Source organism: Nicotiana attenuata, chromosome 7, assembly GCF_001879085.1.
Source record: "Nicotiana attenuata strain UT chromosome 7, NIATTr2, whole genome shotgun sequence".
Taxonomy (NCBI): Eukaryota; Viridiplantae; Streptophyta; class Magnoliopsida; order Solanales; family Solanaceae; genus Nicotiana; species Nicotiana attenuata.
The window spans coordinates 35,907,709-35,919,607 of NC_031995.1; the positions used below are offsets into that span (position 1 = coordinate 35,907,709).

General features: G+C 41.8%; 1 pseudogene; it reads left to right on the forward strand.

The window, feature by feature from the left end:
• On the forward strand, window positions 502-5,584 carry LOC109230447 (annotated as a pseudogene).

Here is an 11,899-nt window from a genome sequence, read left to right on the forward strand (position 1 = left end):
TGAATCCAAATTGCCAAACCCTCCCCCAAGGAATCTGGACCACTCTGTGAGTTGCGAGTATTGCTCAGGTGCGTCGGGACATGACACAGAAAAATGCTGGCACTTGAAAACGGCCATCCAGGAGCTCATTGACACCCGATTGAAGTGCAAGCCCCAGAAACGCCTGACATCACCCAAAATCCATTGCCAACCCATCACGAGACCCATATGATTGAGCTAGTCCAAAAGGGAGAGCATAAGAAGTCGTCGCAAACCGTAATGATGATCAGGGCTAGTGAGGATAGATCAAATGAGAAACTAACCAAGGGGAGAGCATTGATCAAGGTAGAAGAGATAGTTAGCAAACCAGTTGTAGTTGTAAAGAAGGAGCTTTTGAGTAGTGTTGCAGAAAAACAAGAACCAGCTAAAGTGGTAGTGTCGGGGGCAGCTGTCAAGCCCGTTGTGATTGTAAAAGGGGCTCGCACAGAGCCGGTTGTCATCAAGCCAGTGACTCAGTTACCAGTAATCAGTGAAAAGGCCGTCCCATGGAATTACGGCCGAGTGACAGTGACGTATAAGGGGAAGGAAGTTAAGGAAGAAGTTTGTGAAACCCATGGGCTGACTCGCTCAGGAAGATGCTTTGCTCCTGAGGAGCTGAGAAAGACTAAAATCACCAAAGATAATCCAGTACCAGTAAAGAAAGCTGTAACTGAAGAAGAGGCAGAAGAATTCTTGAAGAAAATGAAGGCACAAGATTATTCCATTGTAGAACAGTTGAGAAAGACCCCGGCACAGATCTCATTGCTATCATTACTGATCCACTCAGATGAGCACCGCCAGGCATTGATGAAAATTTTGAATGAAGCCCATGTTCCTGATAAGATTTCTGTGAACCATCTAGAGAAAATAGCAAACAAGATTTTTGAAGTCAACAGGGTTACATTTTCTGATGATGAGCTGCCTTTGGAAGGCACTGAGCATAATAGAGCACTCCACTTTACGGTGAAATGTGAAGACTCTGTGGTCACCCGGGTGCTGGTTGATAACGGGTCCAGTGAAAACATCTGCCCTCTTTCCACCCTGGAAAAGTTGAAGGTGGATAGTGACAGAATCCACAAGAATAGTATTTGCGTACGAGGATTTGGTGGAGGAGGAAAGGACACAGTTGGGGATATAGTGTTGGAACTGATGATAGGTCCGGTTGAATTCACTATGGAGTTCCAGGTGCTCGACGTGGCCGTCTCTTATAACGTCCTGTTAGGCCGACCCTGGATCCATACAGCAAAAGCAGTGCCATCTACCTTGCACCAGATGGTTAAATTTGAGTGGGACAGGCAAGAGATTGTGGTGCATGGGGAAGATAGTTCGTGTACTCTGGGTGGTGCCATTGTGCCATTCATAGAAGCTGAAGATGACAAAGGTCCATGGGTTTATCAAGTCTTTGATACGGTATCAGTTGAAAAGATCCCTGAAGGGGAGTGTATTTCTGTGCCAAAGGTAGCTGCTGCATCTGTCATGGTTGTGTCGGAAATGCTGAAGAACGGATTTGTACCTGGAAAAGGCTTGGGTGCTTCTTTACAAGGCATCGTACAGCCGGTATCTCTTCCTGCAAACCTGGATACTTTTGGTTTAGGCTTCAAGCCCACTGCTGCAGACATAAGGCGAGCTAGAAAGATGAAAAAGAAAGCATGGACCCTTCCATAACCTATTCCCCGCCTTTCCCGTTCCTTTGTCAGGCCTGGTACTAAGAAGCGCCTAGCAATAGCAATGCCCAGTGGTATGGTTGATCCCGACAAGGAGCTGATCGAGAGGTTTGAAAAGCTGTTTGATGAGGTGAATGTATTGGAGGCCGGAGAGGGTCCAAGCAAGGCAAATGTTCAGTTTGTGGGGCCCCAGTCAAAGCTTAACAATTGGGAAGCAACTCCCCTTCCTACCCGGAGGGAGTCTGGGTAGTTAGTTTTGATTTCCTTTCAGTTTAATCTGGATTATTTCCAAGGTTGTAATTCGGATGCTATGTTCCGTCCGTTTGGATGAGTTAAACCTTGTTATCTTAAATATTAATGAAATGCAATTTCCCTCCTTTTTCATTCCTGATAGTTTTTATTTTTGTTTTTTCTTTTCCTTCTTGTACAGTCCCTTTTATGCTGGTTTCAGTGACATGTCATGCATGAGGAGTCTTCGGCCCAGTTTTAAATGCCAATCTAACTCCGACATAATAATACAAGAAATTGAGTGTGATGACGAAATAGAATATGATGATGAGGAAGCTTTTGAGGAAATCAGTAAAGAATTAAGCCATTTTGAAGAAAAACCCAAACCTAATCTGAATGACACAGAGGCAATCAATTTGGGGGATCAGGAGAATGTGCGGGAAACGAAAATAAGTGTCCATTTGGAACCTCAGCTCAGAGAAGAGATAATTAAAGCATTGTTTGAGTACAAAGATGTTTTTGCGTGGTCATATGACGACATGCCGGGTTTGAGCACCGATTTGGTGGTCCACAAATTGCCCACCGACCCAGCATGCCCTCCTGTCAAACAGAAGCTAAGGAAATTTAAAACAAATATGAGTGTAAAAATCAAAGAAGAGGTCACCAAGCAGTTTGAGGCAAAGGTCATCCGGGTCACGCGGTATCCCACCTGGTTAGCCAATGTTGTGCCTGTGCCAAAGAAGGATGGAAAGACCAGAGTGTGCGTAGATTACCGTGATCTCAATAAGGCAAGTCCAAAAGACAACTTCCCACTGCCAAACATCCATATATTGATTGACAATTGTGCCAAACATGAGATTGGTTCCTTCGTGGATTGTTATGCGGGCTATCACCAGATTTTGATGGATGAGGAGGATGCGGAAAAGACGACATTCATCACGCCTTGGGGAACGTACTGTTATAGGGTCATGCCATTCGGTTTAAAGAACGCAGGGGCAACGTATATGAGTGCGATGACCTCCATGTTCCATGATATGATACATCGGGAAATTGAGGTCTATGTAGACGACGTGATCATAAAGTCGAGGAGACAATGTGACCATGTCAAGGACTTGAGGAAATTCTTCCAGAGACTCCGCAGGTACAACCTCAAACTTAATCCAGCGAAGTGTGCGTTTGGAGTCCCATCTGGGAAGTTGTTGGGGTTTGTGGTAAGTCGGCGCGGTATTGAGTTAGACCCGTCCAAGATCAAAGCCATTCAGGAGCTACCGCCGCCAAGGAACAAGAAAGAGGTGATGAGTTTGCTTGGCAGGTTGAATTATATTAGCAGGTTCATTGCACAGCTCACAACAACTTGCGAGCCCATCTTCAAGCTGCTAAAGAAAGATGCTGCGGTCAGATGGACGGATGAATGTCAAGCAGCATTTGACAAGATTAAGGAGTATTTGGCTAGTCCACCTGTGTTGGTCCCGCCGGAGCCGGGAAGACCCTTGATCCTTTATCTGACAGTTTTAGATAACTCTTTTGGGTGTGTACTGGGGCAGCATGACATCACAGGAAGGAAAGAGCAAGCGATTTACTACCTCAGCAAGAAGTTCACATCGTATGAGGTCAAGTACACTCAACTTGAGAGGACGTGTTGTGCCTTAACCTGGGTAGCGCAGAAGTTGAAACATTACTTGTCAGCATATACCACCTATCTCATCTCTCGGTTGGACCCGTTGAAGTACATTTTTCAGAAGCCCATGCCCACAGGGAGGCTGGCGAAATGGCAAATCTTGCTTACGGAGTTTGATATTGTCTACGTGACCCGGACTGCAATGAAAGCACAAGCGCTGGCTGATCATTTGGCCGAGAATCCAGTTGATGATGAATATGAACCTTTGAAAACATACTTCCCCGATGAGGAGATAATGCATGTTGAAGAATTAGAACAAGTCGAGAAGCCAGGATGGAAACTGTTCTTTGATGGGGCTGCCAACGCCAAAGGCGTCGGGATAGGAGCAGTACTGATTTCTGAGACAGGGCAACACTACCCTGTTACTGCTCAACTTCGTTTCTATTGCACCAATAACATGGCTGAATACGAGGCGTGTATCTTGGGTTTGAGATTGGCTATAGATATGGGTGTCCAGGAAATCTTGGTCATGGGTGACTCGGATCTTCTGGTACACCAGATTCAGGGGGAATGGGAGACACGAGATTTGAAGCTCATACCGTACCGGCAGTGTTTGCATGAACTTTGTCAACGGTTTCAATCAATAGATTTCAGGCATATTCCAAGGATTCACAATGAGGTTGCCGACGCTTTGGCCACTTTGGCGTCAATGTTGCATCATCCAGACAAGGCTTATGTGGACCCGTTACAAATTCAGGTCCGAGATCAGCATGCCTATTGTAACATGGTGGAAGAAGAACTTGATGGTGAGCCGTGGTTCCATGATATCAAAGAATACCTCCGGATGGGAGTATACCCAGCACAGGCTACAGGGGATCAAAAGAGAGCAATTCGACGCTTGGCAAGCGGATTTTTCTTCAGCGGAGGAGTGTTGTACAAGAGAACTCCAGATCTTGGATTATTAAGATGCATGGATGCTAAACAAGCTACAGTTATCATGGCCGAGGTACATGCGGGAGTTTGTGGACCTCATATGAGTGGATATGTATTGGCAAAGAAGATTCTCCGAGCGGGTTATTATTGGCTTACTATGGAACGGGATTGCATCAGTTTCGTGCGCAGGTGTCATCAATGTCAGCTACATGGAGATTTGATTCATTCTCCACCATCTGAATTGCATAAAATGTCGGCAACATGGTCGTTCGTTGCTTGGGGAATGGATATCATTGGGCCGATCGAGCCAGCGGCGTCAAATGGGCACAGGTTCATTCTGGTAGCTATTGATTATTTCACTAAGTGGGTTGAAGCGAAAACTTTCAAGTCTGTGACCAAGAAGGCAGTGGTCGATTTTGTGCATTCGAATATCATCTGTCGGTTTGGGATCCCGAAGGTAATCATCACGAACAATGGGGCCAACCTCAACAGTCGTTTGATGGCAGAAACATGTCAGCAGTTTAAGATTACGCACCGCAATTCCACCCCATATCGTCCTAAGGCAAATGGAGTAGTCGAAGCAGCTAACAAGAATATCAAGAAAATACTTCGGAAAATGGTAGAGGGGAAATGGCATGAGAAGTTACCTTTCGCCCTTTTAGGCTATCGCACTACTGTCCGCACTTCAGTAGGGGCGACTCCTTATTCACTGGTGTATGGCACTGAAGCAGTAATACCCACAAAGGTTGAAATCCCGTCCCTTCGGATCATCGCTGAGGCGGAAATTGATGATGTTGAATGGGTCAAAGCCCGCTTGGAACAACTAAGTTTAATTGATGAAAAGAGATTGGCAGCAGTATGTCACGGTCAGTTGTACCAACAGAGAATGGCAATAGCATATAACAAGAAAGTGCATCCGCGGAAGTTTGAAGTAAGGCAATTGGTGTTGAGGCGTATCTTACCTCATTGGGCTGAGGCAAAAGGAAAGTTCACCCCGAATTGGCAGGGGCCATTTGTTGTAACCAGAGTGTTGTCCAATGGCGCATTATATTTGACAGATGTGAAAGGAAAATGTGTAGAAATGGCTATCAACTCTGATGCAGTCAAGCGATACTATGTATGATTTCTTGGTTTAATTGTACTTTATTGTATTTGGCATATTTTTGAGATTGAAATGACGAAGGCATTTTGTTCTGCTATCCAAACACTTTATCCTTTGTTATCCCTTTGAGCCTCATTTACTTTCTTTCGTACCCCTCTTTCGGAATCAATAACAACTCGGAAGCTCGAGCAAGGAAAATCAGTGAAGAAACAAGAAAACACAGTCCAACGGAAAGAAAAGGAAAAGAAGAAAGATAAAAAAAAGGCAAAAAAGAAGAAAAAAAGAGAAAAATGAAAAAAGAAAAGAAAGAAAAAGAAATGAAAAGAAAGAAAAGAAAGTAGAAGAAAAGGAAAGATTGCAACAACAAAGTAATTTCTATGACCTGAACTACGTTCGACTTGATCCCGAAAGGGTACGTAGGCAGCCTCTCCCTGAGGTTCAGTCACACCAAAACAAAATCCCAAAAGTCCCCACGAAGGAAACTGGGGCAGTAGTTGTGGTTGTGCAAGAAATTTGATTCCGAAGGTTGTAACTGTGAACCCATATTAAATTGTTTTAGAGCCTTTGATACCCTTTCTTTCTAGCCCTGTCCAAAAGCCTGCATTACGGTCCAAAGAAAGACCTTCTGATCAATCTTCAGGAAGTGCCAATATGAGCAAGTAAAAGTGATTCATGTCAGGGGCAACACTCCGGTGCAAGAAAAATGATAAAAATGAGAGAGCTTATTGGTGAAAACCCTCACGGGCACCATAAGGCGAAGCGAGTTGAGAGAAATAAAAAATGAGAGAGTCTTATCGGTGAAAACCCTCACGGGCACCGTAAGGCGAAGTGAGTTGAGAGAAATAAAAAATGAGAGAGTCTTATTGGTGAAAACCCTCACGGGCACCGTAAGGCGAAGGTGAGTTTTCAGGCAAAAGAGACAAGTCTGTGGTCAAAAGCTGCTCAAGACATTGCAAGGCGAGCAAGGTTTGGGTTTGGGGTGAAGATCGGGTTATGAAAGTCCGGAACAACAAATGTGGCAACTGAAAGTTGATTGGTTAGACAGATTGGGCCGGTTAATCCAAAATGCATGGCATGCTCAATGGTACCAGCAGTTCCATTCAGATAAGTCTCATTCTCTTCTTTCTTCATTACAAATCATCCGTTCTCGGATTCTCTTTATCCTTAACCCTCGAGGTCGTTGCATTTCATTCTTTCTAGGTCTATCTTTAAGATGTTTCAGTGTCAGTTCTGTTTGAAACAAAAGGAAGGAATGTCAAGGCTACTACCAGCTTCCTAGTTGTACAGACAGGGCCAGAGTATATCAAAGATGTCAAAAAGCAAAGCAAGTCATAAAGGACCACTGGAAGTGTCATCGGTGGATTAATCGATAATTGTGGGGAAGAAGCGAAGTTTAAAAAGAGGGGTCAGAAACACAAAAACAACAATATGGGATAGAACACTTGGGTCATCAGAGTCAAGGGGTTGAAATTCGGTCAGGAAGTCGAGGGGATTCAAGGCAAGGCCAGGAAAGCGGGACGGAGTGAAGCCCAGCAGCAGGGATGTACCTAGCAAGAATGCCAGCAACTAGCCACCATTTTTAAAATTGACAAGATTTTTCTTTGATTGAAACATGGGCAGAAATTTCGGAGAAACCCTCCGTAAGGAAAGGTAGCACCCAAACAGGTATGACTGGAAACTCTCAGGACCCTCATGGAAAATTGGACTTAGTTTAAATCTCAAAACAATCATGAGTAGCATAATTTAGCATAAATGTACGCCAAGGAACATAAGTTGGTTTCAAAGTTGCCTGTTTAAGATAGGATTCAATTAGGAGTTTTCAGGACCCTCCTGAATAATGGGACACAGTTTTAAGACCTCCTTTAGGTAACAAGATACTATTGTAGGATAGTATAATTCAGCCGTAGAATTGGCACACTTAAGATGAGACTTGAATTTTGATTTTCAGGAACCTCCTGGATAATGGGACGTAGTTTTAAGGTCTGCTTAGATAACAAGATATAGATAACAAGGTCCGCTTAGGTTAAAATTGTTTTTTTTAACTAGAAGTTGTCAGGACCCGCCTGGATAATGGGAAGTAGTTTAAGACCTTTTAGACAACAAATGTAGTGGTAGTAATACCTTTGGAAGATATAACTTAGGTTCGTAATCAGGACCTCCCTGGATAATAGGACTTAGCTTTCACATTCTTATAATAGTTGGTAGAATAATTCAATTTAACACTCAAATCTGTGCCCAGCCACCAAACTGGGGCAGGAAATGTTCTTTGTTTTCATTATTTGTTGCAGTCAAGAACCCACCAGGAAAACAAGGGAATACTTTCCAAGCGTTGCAGTCAGGAGCCCACCTGGAGAACAAGGGAATATTTCAAATTTCAGCAGTCAGGAGCCCACCTGGAGAACAAGGGAAGTATAATTCCAATTTTAGCTTTTAATATTTGATAACATGCTGTACCCAGTCACCAAACTGGGGCAGAGAATTTTCGTTGCTTGTTTTGTCGCAGTCAGGAGCCCACTTGGAGAACAAGGGAATACTTTTCAAGTTCAGCAGTCAGGAGCCCACCTGGAGAACAAGGGAAAACTTTTCAAGTTCAGCAATCAGGAGCCCACCTGGAGAACAAGGGAATATTTTTCAAGCTTCAGCAATCAGGAGCCCACCTGGAGAACAAGGGAATACTCTTCAAGCGTCAGTAGTCAGGAGCCCACCTGAAGAACAAGGGAAGTACAATTCAAATTCTATCCTTTAATTTTTAATATTTGATAACATGATGCGCCCAGCCACCACACTGGGGCAGAAATTTTTCTTTGTCTGTCTGTTTTGTTGAAGTCAGCAGCCCGCCTGGAGAACAAGGAAATACTTTTCAAGCTTCATCAATCAGGAGCCCACCTGGAGAACTAGGGAATACTTTTCAAACATCAGCAATCAGGAGCCCGCCTGGAGGATGGAGGCATATATTTCAAGTCTCAGCGGTCAAGCATCACTCGGAGGAATGGCGAAACATCTACAGTCACAATGCAAGGCAACAACGCAAGAATTCCAGTGGGAGAATACAAGTTCAAGGCAACACAAAGAGCAAGTTAGAAGACATAGATAGGACCTTTTTTGTAGTTCATAGCTTAGCCTAGCTTCTTTTTATTTTGACACGGTGTAATAAGGAGGTCAGCAAGCAGTAGCAACGGCAACAGCAGTAAAATCACAACTCCCGGTAGTCCCAGCTACCAAACCTTCCCGAACTACACTGACATGATTCCTTCTTAGCCAAGGATATGTAGGCAACCTCCGAAGCAGGGTGCGGTCAAACAGTTTTCAAAAATGCTTCGCACGGAATATTTGGACGGGCAAAAATCGCTCGTATTTGCTCAGTTATCTTTGCCCGAAAACGCTTCATGTTTCCGAGCAAAGAGGGGCAGCTGTGAGCACGTGATTTTTTCCCTATATATGAATTATTCCCAAAAATTCAAACAAGATGATTTCTTTCATTATTTTGCAATTTTGTGAATTTTGTGTTTCTGTTGATTGCGTGCATTTTTATTCGTGCATTTTAATTCATATGAAAAATACAAAATACATTGGCATTCAGGATCTAATTTTATATTTTAGGATTAATTAGGGGTTAATTTGTTCTAGAACAAAATATGAAGAAAATAACAAAAAATAGTTCACTTTTGCATTTTTAATTATTTAATTGTGAATTCATCACGAAATAGATTTCAAACAATTTTAGGAGTTAATTAGTTTAACTTTGAAATATATTAGGACTTTATTTTCATTTTTGCATTTTTATAAAATTGGAAAAAATACAAAAATACAAAATGAAATACAAAAAACAAATACAAGAAACAAACAAAAAGAAAACAAATAGAAAAGAGGGCTGATTAATGAAGGACCTAAATTGGGCCATTTCAATTAAATTCACCAGCCCAAAAAACCCTGGACCATACCCGTCCCTCACTCAACCCGGCCTGCCCCCCCTCCATACCAAACGACCCCGTTTAATTAGAATGCAATCCTGGCCGTCGATGTTAATCGATCAAACGGCCAGGAACAGATCCCTAATCACTATATAACTATCCGAAACCGACCCCCCCCTCTCTCAGACCCCATCGTCTTCCTCAACCTCCTCTCTCTCATAAACCCTAATTGCGCCGTCCCCAAATTCCTTCGCCGGTGATGGCGGCGCCACCTCCAAATGCCACCAAATTAACACCCTGAAATCCTCTCTTATCCCTCATCTCGAATCCACAATCCCTTTCCCTTAAATCCCGTCTAAACGTCTCGAATATTGGATCTAAACTTTTCCGGCCATGACAACACCTTGTCCAAATGACACCAAATTCACACCAAGTGTTCAACGCCCTCCGCACATCACGAATCCATGCCTATTTCACTTCAAATATCCCCCAAACTGTTCGAATTTTGAATCGAACTTTGACTCCAAAAATCCTAGTTCATCGGTCTCGTCCCAAAATCACACCTGGGGATCACCTTGCCTTCCTCACCCAGCATTCAATGTCAAAATCTCTCAGGGGTCTCCAAGATCGATGGAAATTCAAATCTAGGGTTCTGGAGTTAAAACATGGACAGAGTGTTGAAGTCTCGCTGTTTCGAGCGTGGTTGAAGTCCGTTTCATGTCGTGATTCATTAGGTAAGGTTTTCTTGTTTGTTTTTAAAAAATTAGTCTGGCTGCCCTTGATCTGCTTTCTTCTTTCCTTGTCTGAGTTTCAAGTTAAATTCACGTTTATTTCAGTCTACATGTGTTTGTTTCAATTTGATTAGTTTAGGTCTAGAGCCAGTCTAATTTTAAGTCTAAATTTCTAATTAGATTCTGTTAGCATGCTATTTGGTTAGTTTCTGTTTGTTAGATTAGGTTTCTTTTAATCAGGTTGTTTTAATCTTTTAAGTTCAAGTTAAATTGATTCTGTTTTTACCTTGGATTCGCTATTTGATTCTGATTGAATAATTCTTGATAATTTAGCTTCAGTTTAATTTTTGAATTACTAAATCTCTGTTGGATTAACATTCTAAATAGATTCAATTTTAGGTTTTAGTTAATTGGTTTGAGATTAGTTTAATTTTAGGATTAAATTAGAGGGATTTTTTTTAACCTTGTTGAACAACTAACTATAGTTAGTCTGGATCAAGGTAATAGGATTTAGGATAAGGTTAGGAATTTCAGGATAAAAGCAGGGGTAGTTTGGGCATTTGATGTTAGGATAGAATGTTGTAGGATATGTTAGAATTACCTAGAACCTTCTAAAATAGGTCTTAAGTTTGCAATTCAGAAAAGTAGGTGTACTTGCTTGAGAAACAAGCCAATAAGTAAAGGACTACTTTGAAAATAACATAAGAACTAATTGGCAAAGGCTGAAAATCTGATCAGCACCTCATTTTTGCCTATAAAAAGGCATCACCTATGCCTTGAATGAGGATTTTTGAGCAGCCTCGAAAGAACTCCCCTCCAAAAAATTTTCTCTCTAATCTCCAGATCTGATTTTGAAATTCAAATATTCAAAAACCAAAAAACAATAGAAAACCTTCAAAAAATCAAAAAAAAAGTACTGCTCCATTAAGAATTTTAAAATAATTTCAGCTCTTAGATAGTGATTCACATTTCCTAGTCTAATACTAGGCTGCTGGAGTTTCAGTTCATTTACTGAGTTGTTTTCAAATGAAATTTAGACTCATAAGCTGATTTTGGTCAAGTGTTGGTCTATTCAAGCTGTGTTGATTGGTTTGGTACTATTGAAGCTGTTTCGATTGGGTTTTGTGTTTGATTTGGTGTGAAATTTCTTCTGGATCATTTGACATCATCTACTGGGTTGATTCACTACTGATTTTGCTGTTGGAAATTGTTATTGCTGCTGATTCTCTTCTTCTGTTCATTTCGACTTGATTTTCAGGTACACATTTGAATTTGCCCTGATGTAACCTTCAGTTGGAATGAAATGAAGTCATATTTCAAATTTTTGCTCCTGTTATAACATGACTGGAATGTGTAATAATAGTTGTCACATTAGTTGGATCATGATGTAATGATAGTTGACTATAGGTTAGATTTGTAATTTACTTTCGACTAGAATGTGTTTAATTGGACAGTAATTGGACTGTGGATTGTTATTTGATCGACTACGGATGCTTAAGTTAGTATATTGATTAAAATGAAGTTCGTTGTCACATTAGTTGCTAGACTAGAATAGGAGTTAGTTGTTTTCACTGTTCCATTTACACAGGTTCGTAGGACTTACTGGATTGTTAACCTAGTCTGGCCAGAATTGTTAGATTGTGTGCGATTAGTGCTAAATATTAGCTCCTACCAACTGCTAGTTCAGGCAATAT